The following is a 17,939-nucleotide window of genomic DNA, read 5'->3' on the forward strand; positions in this document are numbered from 1 at the left end:
TAAGACCCATTGGTGAGATATGATACCCAACTTCCATAATGAATTTCTTAATGATGTCCACTTATACTAGGACAACTTGACTTTGTCCAATTCCAAACATATTTTGGAAACTTTTCACCATCTTACTTAATCGGGAATAAAACTCTTTCAATTTAAATTTATATTGGAGAGAGAAACAATTTCAATTTGAATTTATATTGAAGAAGGAAACAGCCTCCAATTTGAATTTATATTGAAGATAAAAACTCTTCCAATTTGAATTTATATTGGAGAAGAAAACAGTCTTCAATTTGAATTTTTATTGAAGAAGCAAACAACCTTCAATTTGAATTTATTGGAGATGTAAATTCTTTCAATTTAAATTTATACTGCAGAAGAAAACACCACCCTATAACTCTATAAAAGGATATAGGTTGCCCGTTTTTTCAATATTAATTTTGGGGTTTCTAAATCATGAATAATGTTGAGGTAATTTCTTTTCCTTCTACTTTTCTTTTATTTCTTCATTAGTTTTTCTAACCCAGCATGTTAGTGATAGAAAATTCATATTTCATTTTAGGAATATCAAAATCATGAACCATTTGATATTGCGAAAACTATATTTCGAGATCTATAACATAGCCAAAATTCAAATTTTTAATTTTTCATTATAATGCCCGGCGATTTTTTGAAGTTAGCCCTAAATTTTATCATGCTAAAATTTTCAGATTTGTGTGTCTTTGCTAAAACTTTTATATCTTGAAGTAGGAAGGAAGAAATCACAAGCCACTTAATTCTTGTGAAACTAGACACAAAGATGTATAACATATCTAAAAATTTACAATTTAATACTTCGAGATCTTTTCAGGTGTTATCCCAAAACCAACAATGGATTTTGATGCATCAGTAGTTTCAGATTTATGCGATGAAACCAAAAAATTTATATCTCAATGTGGGAGTATCAAAATCATGATCCGCTTAATTCTATAAATGCCAGAAACATTCATATCTAATATTTGAAATTTACGACATTCAAAATCATTCTAGACATATTTTTGAAATTGATCCTAGATTCGATCCGATAGAGAATTTCAAATTTGCACCACCTTACAAAATAATTTATATCTTGATGCAGGAACGTCACCATCAAAGGGTATTTTGATTGTTTTAAATCAAATTTTAAGGGTTTCATTCTCACCAAAATATTTTGTCTCAATCCAAGTTGGTGATACATGACTTTCAAGTTTAAAACGTCCTGCGAGGTACCAATCTCTCTCCAAATTGTGTTTTATTTGTGTTTTCTATTTTTTTTTTGTAGGATCAAAGCAGATGGAAATGTGCAACAATTTGCTTAAGGTGATAGAGTTTAATTTTATCTCTGAATACCTTAAGACCGACCAATTTGGTTTTAAGATGGTGGCTATGCAACAATCGTCTTAGGATACGAGAGTTTAACTTCGCCTCCATACACCTTAAGACCGACCAATTTGACTTCAAGATGGTTCGTATACATAAAAAATCAATTCGAATAACAACTTAAGGTGCAAAGGGACAAATTTTTTCTACCTTAAGGCATGAAAATTTTGAGATCTTTTTAAGGATAAACCCGTGAGAGGCCAACTTAAGGTGCAAAGGGACAAATTTTTTCCACCTTAAGGCATAGAAATTTTGAGATTCTTTTGATGATAAACCTCTGAGAGGCCAGCTTAAAGTGGAAAGGGATAAATTTTATCCACATTAATGCATGGAAATTTTGAAATTTTTTTTAAGGATAAACCCGTGAGAGGCCAGTTTAAGGTGCAAAGGAACAAATTTTTTTTCACCTTAAGGCATGAAAATTTAGGAGGACTCGATTTAAAGACTTGGAGATTTTGTCAACTTCCACTTGCAAACTTGGCGATTTGGGTGGCTCAACTTTCAGATTTCGTGAATTTGGTAACTTCAGCTTGCAGGCATGATAAATTTTCTTACTTTAAACTACAAGCTAGGTAAATTTTCACCCTTAGTTATAGGCTTGGAGAACTTTAGCATTCCAAATCCCATTGAAGGAACTCCTTTTCTTTTCGACGAGTTGCCCCCATTGAGCCACAAATATTTGGAGTGAGTCCAAAATTTAATTAGAATATTTTCATACTTGGAGTTCATATGGTGGATACTGTAGGAACATATTTTTTTGGCACTCATGTAACTGAACTCAGAATAAAATTTCAAGCGCCTACATACCTCGGTGAAGAGGATCAAGTCACAACGTAGTTCTGGGTGGCTTTTTTTAAATATATCTGTTTTTTGTGTCCTAAATTTTGCCTAAGTCGCCTCTTTCAAGGTTTTCAACCTAGCGGACTCTTTTTTTTCCTAACTTTTGTTTGGGCTATCTCTTTTGAGGTTTTAAACCTAGCAGACTTTTTTTTTCTTCTTTTTTGTGAACTGTACATAGTTTACAATCTTGCGGGCCAGGAGTGTACATAAAGTTTATACTCATGCCTTTAGGAGTGCCATCTCCTTCAAGGACAGTACTTCTTTAACAACATGACATTGATGGGACCAATTTTTACGCCATCTGCAATGATAATCTTATAAGCACCATTTGAGTATACTTCTTGTATGACATATGGTCCCTCCACTTTAGGGTGAATTTACCCTCTAACTTACGAGAGGTGATAATGGGTCTTCTTACTACAAGGACTTGGTCTTCAACTTCAAAGAACCTCAAGAAAACTCTTTTGTTCAAAGAACGAGATAGATGGGCTTGGTAACATTTAAGATTTTGTTAAGCCTCTAGGCTTTTCTCATCAAGAGCTTCTTACTCCACAAGACGCAACTTAGAATTTTCTTCTTCAGTGAGCCTTTCTTGAATAGCCAGTCTTAAAGAAGGTATTTGATGCTAAAGTGGTAGGACTGCTTCAACTCTAAAAGCAAGTGAGTATAGGGTTACTTGTGTTGGTGTGTCATAAGTTGTCCTATATGCTTACAAAGCTTTTTCCATTCATTCATGCCAGTCTCGTTTGGACTTGAAGATGACATTCTTCAACAGGTTGTATAAAGTCTTATTAGATGCTTCAACTAGACCATTGGCAGCAATATGATACATAGAATATTTACGCCACTTGAAACCAAAGAGATCACAAATCTTATTCATAAATTTGTAATCAAATGGCTGGTTATTGTCAGTTATTATGTACTAAAGAATTTAAAAGTGGTAGATGATATTCACTCGAATGAAGTTCGCAACATTCTTTTTCTTCACTTCTTTAATAGCAACACCCTCAACCCATTTTAATAAATAATCTATCGTGACTAAGATACATAAGTGTCCACTAGAAGATTTTGGCAGAGGTCCAACAACATCTAATCTCCAAGCATTGAATGGCTAGGATGCTATAGTTAGGTGTAATACTTGAAGAGGTTGATGTATGACATTCACATGGAATTGGCTAGCTTTACATACTATAGCATAGTCCTAGCAATATTTCACTATTGTTGGCCAATAGTACCCAATTCTTTTAATATGAAAATAGAGCTTCAATCCTAACTGATGAGATCCACAAACTCTCGAGTGCGCTTCTTGTAAAGCTTGAAATGTTTCTTCTTCTCTAAAACATCACAAGACTACTCCTTCCAGTGATCTTCTATATAGTGTGCCTTTGTAGTAAAGGAAGCGAGGTGTACGATGATGGATGTCATTCCTTCTTCTTGGGTCCTTTGGAAGTATCCCATAACACAAGTAGTCAATGATAAATTTTTGCCAATCTTTCTTTACAATTTTAGACATGGTGACGAGGTGTTCAACCTTATTTTCTATGTCCTTATTTGGTGGTGGTACAATCCATTCTTAGCGGATAGTAACTCGTATCTGATTTGGAAAAGTTAAGATTAAGGCCAAAGCAGCTGGAGCATTAGCTTGCTTATTTTTTTTCCTTGGCACATACTGGAGGGTTACTTGTCTAAGTCATCCCATCAACTTCTGTGTATAATCACGTAATGGTCATAACTCAAGCTTTCTGACTTTATAGCTCTCCAAAAGTTGCTTGATTAATAATTGAGAGTCGCCAAAGACTTATAATTATAGTTGCTTCATGTCGACAACCATCTCAAGTACGAGTATTAGTGTTTGATATTCAACAACATTATTGGACACGGTTTGTAAGGGTAAAAGAGTATGGGATGACCTATTCTTATGGAGTGATAAATACTGCGCCAACACCAGCTCCATCTTGATGTGCGACACCATCAAAGTACATCTTTCATGGGGATCTAACTTCAATAACCATTGCATCTTCATCAAGAAGTTCATCGGTCAATTTTCAATCATCGAATATCGAGAGGTCTGCCAATTCTTGTCCTTTTATGGCCTTTTACGGGATTTACACAATCTCAAACTATTGAAATTGAAGGTACCACCTTGCAAGTTGGTTGCTAAGAAATGGTTTCAACATTACAAACTTGATGGGATTTGCCCTAGACACAAGACAAATAACATGAGCTTGAAAGTAGTATTTGATCTTTTGGATTGAGAAAGCCAATGCCAGACACAACTTTTTGATCGGAGAATACGTCAGCTCGTTTGGTGTCATCATTCTTCTTAGATAATAAAGAGAGCTTTCTTTGCCTTCACTATTTTCTTGAGTCAGTAGTGCTCCAACTGACCTTTCTTGTGTCGTGATATAGAGTATCAATGGTTTCTCAGGTACCAGTACCGTAAGAACTAAAATCTTCATCAAGTAGATTTGATACTCTCAAAGGACTTGCTATAAGTTTCGCCCCATTCGAAAGGAGCATCCTTTCTTATAAGATGGCTAAATGGTTGATATTTTTCAGGCAGTTTCGAGATAAATCTCCTTAAATATGCTAGCCTTTCTTAAAGGCTTTTTAACTCGTGAATGTGGCGAGGCTTGGGCATCTTAAAAATTGCTTCAATGTGGCCTGGTCAATTTCATTTCCTTGTTGTCATACAATGAAGTCAAGAAACTTTCCAGAAGTAACTCCAAAGGCATATTTCAATGGATTCATCCTAAGCTGATATCTTTAGAGCTACCCGAATTCATTCTTAAGTCTTTTAAGTAGTCGTCCCTCTTTATTGACATTACCACTAAGTCATCTACATAGCACTCAATGTTTTTATGGAGTAGGTTATCAAATATGTTTCGTATATACCTTTGATAAGTGGCACCAATGCTCTTTAAATTGAAAGGCCTTACCTTGTAGCAATAAATACCCTTGGATGTATGAAATTTAGTGAGCTCTTTATCCTTTGGTGCCATACAGATTAGGTTTTAGCCAAATAAACTATCCATAAAGGACATTGCCCTATAACCAGTGGTCACAACGATCATCAACTCTAGAATGGGAATTGAAAAATAATCCTTAGGGTAAATGTTATTGAGATCCCAAAAGTCGACACAAACTCGAATTTGCCATTCTTCTTTTGCATAGGAATAATACTTGAAATCCATGTAGGACATTTAACTTCACAAATAAAGATGGCTTCAATAAGTTTGTTAACCTTAATTTCAATAAAAAGGACCAATTCTGGCCTAAAATATCTTTGGGTTTGCTTAACAGGATGACCAGCTGATGGACTGCTATTGTTGGAGCTATGCCAGGCATCTCCTTGTAAATCTAAGTGTAGACATACCTATATTCTTTGAGTATGTCTATATGAGCAATTTCTTCATCCTTTTCTAGAAAAGTGCTTAGGTAATTTGGTCTTGGGTCTTCATCGGTTCTAAGATTAACTTCCTTCAAAGGATTTATTGTGATCCTCACTCCTTCTTCAAGTTGTGATAGAGCATCTCCAACATCTTCCTTCTCTTGAGGACCATTGTCATTGATGGATATATGGTAATACCAAAATGTATTTTCTATCTCTTTATCAACCTTCATTTAAGATGAGACATCATTTTTATTTTGGGTTGTAGCATAATACGAAGAGCCAACACTTTTTTCATCTTCCTTATGTTTCTTGGTATAAACCATAAGAAGAGTCTTTGATTTTAACACCTCCTTGCATGAAACCACCAGTACTGTATGTCGCCTTATTTTAGAAAGAATCAAACTTTGGAAATCTTTTGGGATCTTGGGTGAAGAGTGTCTTGTTGTAATTAGACAATTTCTCTGACGCTTGCTACTTTTATTGGTATTTAGTAGACTGAACCTCTCAAAAATAGAAGTTCATATAGTTGATTCTCCCAATTGATAAAAGACAGAAGGCCTGTTGTTGGATGTAATAGACTCCTCTTCTATAGTGATGTAGTTACTAACCACCCTTCTTATGAAGATGCAAAATAAAGGTGGTTGTGTGTACCCTAGGCCTTCATATAGCTAGTTGTACTTTTTGATGAAAGTTTTCCCATCCTTGATAGCTCTTTAGGATTATATCTATCCCTTATAATAGCTTGTATGCCTTTGGATCAAAGCCTTCTTTTGTATACTTCGTAGGGAGTGTTATCTCCTGTGGCAAATTTTAAGCCATAAATTCTCTCAGTATCCTTGAGGATGGGTTTATTGCATTAATCCACTTGATAGGCAGAGTTATCCCCTTTAGTACATTATCTTGGTTATCAAATAAGTGATCTTTCTTTTTCCTTAACTTTGGTATATAATGGAGAATAGGAGTTGCCTTTTTTTGTGGATGCAATTCTTTCTTTATTTGAAGTGAAGGAAGGATTCTTAGTGACGACCACCATGATCTTCTTAGTTGCAAGATTATCGTACTTAGTTGTTGGGATATCATCAACCCTTTTCTCATTCATGACATAACTCTTTAAGTAGAATTTTGCATCAGGAAAATATAACTCAGTTTTAGTGAATAACTTATCATCAACAACTATTTTTTTTCCACTCCACCTTCAAGATACTTTTAGCATTGATAATAAGAGGACGAGAAAATTTTTTTCACATGTACCCAAGGCCTACCAAGCAGTATGTTGTATGAAGTCTTGGTATCAATCACATGTATCAACACATTTGATCGCAAATCATCCATATGAACCCCTAAATCGATAGATCCTATGACCCTCTGAGTACCTTGGTTGAACCCTTGAATCATCAAATGGCTTTTGGCAAGTTTACTAGTAGCGATGGCAAGTTCCTTCGTTGTGACAATTGACAGGATGTTAATTCAGGGTCTCTCATCTAGAAAGATTCTATTTATCTTCTTTCCTGAAACTTGACCCACCATGTAAAAGGGACAGTTATGTAGGGTTTCACCAAGCAGAAGATCGTTATTTGTAAATATGATTTTTGTATCACATACATATGCCTCTTGGCTAAGAGGTTCAATAGGCTTTCTAGAAGCTGAAGGAACTTCCATTGGTGGGTTTTGATCTTTTGCTCCTTGTTTGCCAATATTAAAGTAAGATGCCTTAAGGTTTACTTAAGCGTTCTTTGCATGAAACTAACTTGGTAAGAATTCTTTCAAAGTCATTGGACGTCATGGTTTTTGGTGGTGATACTCTACTACCCTCATCTTCTTCAGAAGCTCAACCAACCTCTATTTACTTGATTTTTTCACCATCCTCCTCCTAGTTGGCTGCTCGGATGACTCTTTTTATAGACTCATCTTCTTACTTATCTGCCTAGTTACTAGAGTCAATCCTTCATCATCACCTTCATCAACTGGAAGGTTGTTATGCTCGACTGGTTACTCTTTATGCTCATCAAAGTCTATGTGGATTGGATCAAGTGATCCAAAAGTGATAGAGATTTGATGAGAACTGGCCTTCTTATCATCAAAGAAGATTTTCTTCTCATTTTCCAGTTGTATGATTTTGTCCTTGACAACCAAATAATTCTCCAGAGGGTGACCCACGAACGTATGATACTTGCAATAGTTTGGGTCATTAGTCTTTCCAGCCTTGTCGGACCAGTTCATCTCTGGTAAATCAATAAGCTTATACTCAAGAAGCTCATTGAAAATTTCAGCAACATCAGAATCAAGAAAGGGGTATTTCTTGCATCTCCTTTAAGGTCAACTTTTGATTTGGACATGCTCAAGAAGTCATCTTCACTCTTTGATTTTTTCTCACCTTTGTGGTACACTTTATATGAGACACATCGATATTCATGGATTTCTTATTACCGCCTTTGGGGATAAACTTGCTCTATTTTCTTGGTTCTTGTTTATCCTTTCCCTTTCAAGGGTCATGGATGGGTACTACTCCTTTTCTGGTAGAGGACATGCTCAATTCCATATCGTGAGAACGAGTAGCTAACTCTTTAAAGGATTCTGGCTTAATGCCTTGTAAGATATAGAGAAGCTCCAAGTGCATTCCTTGGGTGCACATGTCTATTGCAGAAGTTTCGTTGAGCCTATCTTTGTAGTTTATGTTCATATTTCTCCATCAATTAATGAAGTCAAAGAATGGATCACTATTTCTTTGACGAGTATTTGTGAGTTCTACCATGGTCACTATACATTTTGTGCTATAGAAGTGATTCAGGAACTCATGCTCTAGTTTCTCTCCACTATCGATGGAATTAGGCTCAAGGTTCGTGTATTAATTGAAGGTGTTTCCCTTGAGGGAACGTACAAATTATTTGACACGATAATCACTGTAGGCTCCAGCATTATTACATATCTCAACAAAGTGTGCGACATATTGCTTCGGATTTTCTTTGCCCTCAAATTGTTGAAATTTAGGGGGTTGATATCTGACTTACACATTTATGCTATCAATCCTCGCAGTGTAGAGCTTGGAGTATGTAAAGGAAGGCTTGGTAGCGACATCATACTTATCTTTGAGGGTCCCTTCAATGAACTCCTTTAATTGATTAATCGGGATCATTCCCTTAGAAAAAATGTGTACCTTCTTAGCATGTGTTGTTTATTTGATAGGATGTTCTATATCATGAACTTCTGGAGTTTTTCCAGGTTCATGGATAGACTCTTCGTTTATTATGCCATCATCCTATTCACCAACTTATCAATCCGAATGTCTTTATTCTATACATATTTGGTCAAACCCTCAATTATCTTTGTCGGGTTTACAAGTTACTCCTCCATAGATGAGGCATCAGTTACCATTGCTTGCATAATCACTGGAGACGTTAGAGAGTAACATGGATTGTCGCATAAGTTGATCGTCAAAGTGCTCAGCTTATATGGTGTAATTGGAGATGATTCACTAGTTGAACGACCATCGCTCTTCGTGCCAGAGTATTTTGACCCAAAGTGCTCAAGTAGAGCTAGAGTCTTCTTAAGTGACTCTACCATATTGCTTCCTTCTTATGAAACAATTACAAGGATCTCCCTTCTTTTGGGGTTGAAGATCTAAAAATTGGAGTTGGCACTGACGACACTTTATGTGTTGTCTTTCTAACATGTTGGTCTTGCTCCTTGTAACAACTCAAAAGCTTCTAACAGTAACACCAAGGATGCTCTCTTCTTCAGAGAGAATTTAGAATCAGCAGCCTTGGAAGTAGTTGATTGAGAATTGATCTTCTTAGAAGTCATTTCATTATTCTTAAACTTTAAAGTTGGAAAAGTTAAGATGAGAGGTAGAGATTGTCTCACCAGGCATCTCAAAATTTGTTGGACAATAAAATTTTGAGACCGAAAAATAAATAATCAAGACAATAAAAAATATTGCAATAATTATTTTATTGATTTTAATATGTGAGTGTTACAATCTCTGTGAATCCTCTGATTCTCCTTTTCAAATATAAATTCAAGAGCTTCGAGCTTGATCTTGAATTTGAACTCGATTTGTGAACTTGATGGATTTGATCCTTACTTGTGCTTGAATTCAAGGGATTTTGGATTTGTTCTTGAATTTTGTAGTCTTGATCTTGAATCTTGATGAATTGGATGCTTGATTTGTAGCTTGTAGAGAAATTGCAGCATTTGATCCACGAGCTCTCTTTTGCTTCTTGTAAGAATTTCTTTTTTCTGAATGAGACCCCTATTTATAGTTGTAGGATGTAAAGAGTCATGGTGAATATGAAATTCTTTTAAACAATCAAATTCAAGTGACATGACACCTTTTATGGACTTTTGATTTCACTAGGTCTACTGCATCATTTTGACATATGATATGGTCCTATTGGCTCCTTCACTTGACTTGGCATGCCACATCTTTTGACACATGATGCTTATTTGGGCCTCTAGAATATGGCAATATCTTGATTTTAGTAAAGTGGACCCATCATTTGTAGCCCAAATTAATGGGCAAGCCCAATAAAAATTGAACTTTAATTAAATTTATACATGTTTGGACTTAAATAATTAATCCAATAATATTAATCTACAATATTTATTTTAGACTAATATATTTTGCATTTAATATAATCTGAATTTCGTATGAATTTTAATTTAATAAAATTTTACTGCCCACAATACCAATAGTAATAAAAATACTAAAGTGAAATACCTATCAAGGTTTTACCTATGTGAGGGTAGACATAATTCGTTATTAAATAAATTGTAATAATTAGATATTTTTGTATTTGCAAATCATATTATCAATATTAGATTAAGCATACTACTCCTGTGAGTTAATAAGTTTTGTAATTAAAATTTTCAGTGTTAATTACTTGTTGGCTGGTAGTTATATTAATCGCCTCAAACCTAAACAAAAAGCTTTAATGTCAAACCTAAACAAAAAGCTTTAATGTTTATTTTCTTTTTAACTTAATATATAAAATATATTTTGCTCGTATAATTATTTGCTTGGCTTGATTCTTCCTCGATTTATCTAAAAACCTACCGAATCTGTAATTTTAATTAAACCATAATAATTGGTGTTCATTTACTTTCTAAAAAATCACCAACATTCCTAGAATTAACCATAAGATTGAAAAAATAACTTTTCACCACACTTATTATATTCTTAGATAATTTAAAATTTATAATTTATTTAATACATCAATAAACAAAGTATATATTAGTACAAAAAATAGGCGATATATATTTTCTCTATATTTATTCTATTATTGATAAAGATATATAAATAATTTTAATTTTCACAATGTTGGGCCGTGATGATAAAAATCATTTCCGCTAATTAAGCAAAGATACCTCGTTAAAGGAAAGACATATTCCCTTACAAATAATTTTGTATTTTAATAACTCTTATCAATTAGTTTTATACATCAATGGAGGAAAATAATAAATTTCATCATGCAAGAGAAAATTAAAGTGCATGCATATAAACACATGGTACAATCGTCTATATGTATGTGTCCGTAATGTCTAGTATTTTTTGGATTGCTATGCTAGATAATAAAAATAATTACATACCCAACAGGTAATCTTATGTTAGAAAAAATAAGATGAAAACCAGAAAAAATATGGTTTTGAGGCGTGAAAGATAGTAGAATTATTTTCTATATATACTTTAATGTGTGTGTGTATGTATATGTATATGTATATATATAATATATCGGCAGACACCTCAATTTGACACGATCTTTCATTTTGGCACCATGAGTGAACCGTGTTCATTTTAAACATCTAAAGTAGCCATAAATTGTGTCACTTTGATACCTTTTGCTGACATGACAAAGTGAGTGCAGTCATATTTTAGCCCATTTTTTAATTTAATTTTGCCTCAATTTTAACTTCTTATTTCCCATTTTTTCATCCCATTATTTTTCATTATTTTTTCAAACTCAATCTCTTTAATGATACACCCAAACCCCCCTCAATCTCTTAGAGAATAATTTATTTGAATGCTTTTTTCATATCATTTCTAATAATATAACCTATATTTTTGACTAAAAGTATGTGTATGAGAAAATAAAATAATCAATAAAATTGAGTTTCTAATTCAAATAAATTAGAAATCCATTGCTGACTTTTAGTAAAAGAAAGAATCCATGAACTCGTTGCTGACTTTCAAAGAACACAGCTCCCAGTGGTACCTATATTTTCTTTTGTTCTTTAATTTTCTAATCAAACACTAGACTCCTTCTCCTTCACTGACTTTCAAAGAACACAGCTCCCAGTGGTACCTATATTTTCTTTTGTTCTTTAATTTTCTAATCAAACACTAGACTCCTTCTCCTTCACATTTTTTTAGTCATATGTCTGAAATTTGTGAAGCTATTAATGTGGATCGATTTAGAGAATGAAGAAGTATGTTTATCATCCTCAGAAAATTCAATCTCCATTAATGGAGGTTAAGCTCAAAGAAGATTGGGTAGGGAAGACATTGTGAGGGCCTTTTTTATAATTATTTGGTCAAAAAAATACGTGTCATTAATCATTGAACACAATTGCCATGTATTTTGATCTTATTTTTGAAAAAAATAATTGTGGGTGTACATAATGATGTGGCGATTTAAAATGAGATGACATAAATCAATTGATCGTTTAATCCATGTTGATAGCGATCGAGACGCATGTGCCAGAGCAAATGATGAAAGGTGTCAAAATGACACATTTTATAACTATTTTAGGTGTCTAGAATGAACATCGTTAATTGTGGTGCCAAAGTGAAAGATCGTGTCAAGTTGAGGTGTCTGTTGATGTGTTTGGCCATATATATCTATGATAAGATCTAATGGAAAGTTTTAAATTTTAATTTTTCTTTTCTTTTAGATATTCTAGAGATTTTCTCCCATGATTTACTCTCCTAAATAAATCCAATTATATTACTTCCTTATTTAACTAATCGATTGTTTTAAAATGTATCAAAGATGATATGTATTAAGACTTAAATATGTATCAAAGATGATATGTATCAAGGCTTAAATATGTATCACAAAATGAGATTTATGAAATTTTATGTAATTAGGCAAAGTTGTGGTAAAAAGTATTATAGCTCCTTAACTTATAAGATTTGTGTAAGTTACCCTTAAGTATATATTAGTATACTTATTAAACTTAATAGGTTTGGTCTTACACCAATGTGGGATAGCCCACATATTACAACTACACTTTACATTTTATAAGTGAAGTTTGAAGAGTGTAGTGTATATGTCAATCTTACCCCTACCTTGAAAGATAGAGATGTCATTTTCAACAGACCTTTAACTCTAGGAAAAAAATAACAAATTAATTCGAAAAGGGAGACTACAAAAGTGAAGAAGTCGTTATAACGTACTCGGACGAAGCATAGGACGAATGTAAGTTGATATCATAATCGTTCCTTCTGCTCGTTGTTGGATGATGCCTTTTTGATCACTTACAGGTGTTTTCTGGAATGATACTCAAGACGAGATTGTTCTTTCTAGTGATGATTGTTTCTTTCTTTTGTTCTTTACACTTTTGATTTCACTTTGCAGGATCATCTTTCCAAGATCTTTAGGACGGGTCTATTTTTTCATCCAACAATCGTGGGAAGCATCATCTATTCTTCCTTATATTTCACCCTCTCATCTTTATCCAGCAATTACAAGGAATGATCGTTATTATATCCAACGATCGTTGGATGGTTCGTCTGATGCCTTTAAGTCTCAATTTCTTCACTTCACTTTTTTCGTACTTGTTTAACCTGTAAATACCATAAAAACATATCAATTTCTTCACTTCACTTTTTTCGGACTTGTTTAACTTGTAAATACCATAAAAACATATCATACCCACAAAAACATACCTTTCAACTAACAATTTTCTTTGTTTTAATTATCAAAAGTATCATAAGACCATGACATATTACATGTATTTCCTCTTTGTATGCCTTAACTACCTTAGTCTCGCAATCTACTAAATTCATCGAGTTGTTTCTAAAACGGCCAGTTATTAATAGAATTTCTTGTCGGCTCTTTGTTTCAACTTCCACCGAGACATCTCATCTTGATCTAGATATCTTTATTTTAAATTTATCTCTTCTAATAAATTCACACATCTGTCTTAGCATCTTTATTTTCGCAGCTTTCAACTTCTGAATGTGAGAATTCTTGACTGACCAACACTCTACTTCATCTAACATAGTATAATTACCTCTCTGTTAAACTTTTCCTTAAGTTTATGTGGCACCTTATTATCACACAAGACTGTAGGTGTGACTTCCATTTCATCCATCCTACAATTAAAAGATGTATGACATCGTCAATCTTTATACTATCTTGAATAATATATCTAAGATACTTACAACTTTCTCTCTTTTAGATGGTTTGGCATCAAGCCTAAATTTCACACCAGGTTCATACATTCATCATTAAACTTGTACTCCCATGTATTTTGTGTTGGTCATTCTCAATCTGAACCACTTAGATATCAGAGTTGATCTTCAAACCTCCAGCTTAGATTTAGCTTCGCCATGAGTCTTGTGAATCAGAACTATAACATGAGCAAATAACATGCATTATAAAACCTCACATTGAATTTTCACGTCAATTCATCTATTACCAAAGTAAATAAAAATGGTTTACAAGCTGATCCTAGCTAGTGCAACTTCGTCATAACTGAGAAGTGCTTTGAGTCTCCTCCCCTTGTCCTACCTAAATTTTGACTCCATTATACATATTCTTAGTTGCCCTAGTGTACTTTCTTTTCTCGTCCTAGTGTACCCCACATATATACCTCTAGTTTTTAGGTATCATCTTACAATATCCCTCAAATCTTTGTCATATGTTCTTTCTAGGTCGACGAACACCATATGTAAGTCCATTTTCCTCTTCCTATAATGCTCCACCAATCACTTTATAAGTTGAATAGCTTCTGTGGTCGAATGCTTCGATATGAACCTAGATTAGTTCTCAAAAGTAGAAACGAGCATTCTCACCACTGTCCTCTCTCAAATTTTCATAGTGTGGCTAGAACTTGATATTCCAATAGTTGTTTCAATTCTAAATATCACTTTTATTCTTGTAATAAGAAATAAATATACTCCATCTCTATTCTTCAAACATTTTATCTATATTAAAACGAAACATTAAACAACTTAATCAACCATTAATAAATTTCATACTGCTTTAATACAATTCTCCACTACACGCTATTACATGGATATAGGTATATATTACTTTATTCTCCTGTATTATAAGTCATAATGAAGCCGCTGAAGCTGACAACTCATAATCGACATGCCTGCTTCAGCTGCTTTAATCATGATTTTACTATCACTCTTAATTAATTATTAGAAGTTATTTACGTATATTATTATTTAATTAAAACAAGTAAAATAGTCATTTATGACATGCCTACTTCAGCTGCTTCAACTGTGATTTTAATCTATACCACTCCTAATTAATTAGTATAAGTCATTTACCTATTAGAAATAATAATATTTAATTAAAATAAGTAAATAGTCATTTATGACATGCCATCTTCAGCCGCTTCAATCGTGATTTTATTATATCACCTTTAATTAATTAGTATAATTATCTAAGTATTAAAAAATTAATAATATCTAACAAAAAGATAAAATAGTTATAAAATGATAAATTAAATCTTGATGTTTTAAATTAACTTCATCTTCTATGAGGTCCACTTAAATTTTTCTCACCAGAATTTTTTATAGTAATTTAGCTATATCACTTCTAATTAGATATTATAAGTCATTTAAGACATGTCTGCTTTATTCTTTGAATCATGATTTTATTCTATCATCCCTAATTAATTATTATAGGCCATCTAAGTATTTAAAAAATTAATAATATTTCATAAAAACGTAAATAGACACAAAATAATGAGTTAACTCTTGATATTTTGAATTAACTTGACAACTTATATGTTGCTCACTTAATTATTTTTCACAAGTAATTTCTTTAGTAATTTTACTATATATCACTTCTAGTTATATAATTAACAATTATCAAATTCTAAATGAATTTATTTTCCAACCACTTCGAATTATTCTTCAGTAGAGATTGCAGTGCTTTTGCATTTACTTTTTGCTTTTACATAATTAAAACGGAAATACACCGTAGCAGTCTATTGAATTCAAGCATAGATCTATTGAATTCCATCCTTAATCAGAGGTCGAATATTTGATCGTGGGTATGGAGAAAACTCTGTTGGGAGCGCTGCGACCTTAATGAGCCCTATAACGCGCGATCTGGATTAGTTGAGGCTCTAATGTGGGCACCGAACACTGGACGAAAAAAAAAAAAAAAAAACTGAATTCAAGCATAAATCTAACTTGAATTGTGATTTATTTTTAAAAAAGAAAAACGGGAAAAATGAGAAGGAGATTACAAAATCAGAAATTTGATCATATTAAAGGCTATTTTTGCGTCTTTCTTATGTATAAAATGCCAAAAATCAAAGCTGATGTCTTTTTTCGATCACGCATGTCGCGTCTGATTAGCTAGTTGGTAAGACAATAGCTTATCAAGGCGGTGATCAGTAGCTGAACCCTCAGCAATAAGTGAGAGTTCAAGTAAACAACAATTAAGCTACTAAAATTTCCTCCAATCAAGTCACTCTTACCATGAGTTCTTAAAATTTATCAATGGAAATTAGCTGGAAACAAAAGTGAGAGATGACATCAACAAAAAGATACGGAGGGGAAGAGATTAGCCAAAAAACAAAAGAGGGAATGGCATCGTCTTCTTCAATTCCAAAATATCTTTTGTATATATACAACAACATATCCAGTGTATTCCCACATAGTGGGGGTTTGGGGAGAGTAGAGTATACGCAAACCATACTACCACCTCAGATGAAGTAGAGAGGTGGTTTTCGATAAACCCCCGGCTTAGGACCGATAGCAGTATGACAAACAAAAATCATAAATGCTTATAAGCTCGTACAGTCAGCAAAATAATACTATAAACTCAAGATAATACTAAAAACCATGCACAAGAAACTTCAAACACAAATAAATAGCGTTCTCCTTCGTATATATATGTAGTATAAAAGTAACAAAGTACAAAATTGTTGTTTGGTACAATGACAAACTTTTGGAGAGGAAAAGTTTATTCTTTCCAAAGTAGCAATTAAATTTTCACGTTTTAATTAAAGTTCATTCAACTCAAACCAAAAAATAAGTTCATTAAACTGTATCTACTTTACAACTACTAAAATATAAGAAGAAAACAGAAAAAAAAAAAAACTAAATAAATCAACTTGATTTTGTTTAATACATGAGATTCTCCTTAGCTTTTTTTTTTTTAGCATTACAGTAATAGTAATATTAAAAATTATGGAGCCAATTCATTAATTAACTGTAAAGGAAAATCACTTCTTTGACATTTTTTTGGTGGCATTACGGTTCCTTCATAATTGTATTAAACGGGAAAGAAACCCAGAAACCTTTGATAATCAATAATGCCAACAGTTTCATTTTCTTTCTAGTTTCAAGAATGCAAACATAGCAAGTTGTGCCTAATGTATATTTATTTTTTATTTTATATTTTAGTATATATATTTATTAATTAAGATGCGATTAATGAATTGACTCCATATTTTTTACTATTATCAGAATTAATATTGGAGTTCGGAGCTGAAAGAGCTAATTTTTGGAGCAACACCATTAAAGGGGACAATGAATGTTGGAAAAATTCAAATGGGACCAAACGCCTTTGGCCCAATAATTTAGAAGTCGCTAGTGGGCCAGTGACTTGCAAGTCGTTGTGGTCCAACGGCTTACAAGTTGACGAACCACCAACGACTTCTTTTAATTTTTTATTTATTCCCAGCAATTCTCTATATAAGTTTCTTCTTCGTGTTTTGTTTGAGTTAATGTTTTCTCTTTCAATTCCTTGTTTTATAGAATAGTTGTAGAAAGTATCATTTCATTGTATAAAAAATGAATAAGGATTCAGTAAGAGTAAATTCATATTGGGGTGGTCATATTTTATATGAAGTTGGTTCTGTAAGATATAGTTGATTGTCTGTAATTGTGTAAGTGTATCCATTATCTCTTAAATATGAGCGACTGCAACGTCTACCAATGAACAAAATGGTTATAAGTAATTCAAAAGATGTAGTGGTTATCACCGGACCATGTCCAACGCCTTTTTTAGCTAATGAAGTTACAATGTACGGTGAGACTTGTATTTGGAGTGATGATTCTTGTCTTTATTTCTCCGTACTATTGAAATATTTTATAATTACATTAACTGAATAAATC

The sequence above is a fragment of the Capsicum annuum genome, chromosome 1 (assembly GCF_002878395.1).
Source record: "Capsicum annuum cultivar UCD-10X-F1 chromosome 1, UCD10Xv1.1, whole genome shotgun sequence".
Lineage (NCBI taxonomy): Eukaryota > Viridiplantae > Streptophyta > Magnoliopsida > Solanales > Solanaceae > Capsicum > Capsicum annuum.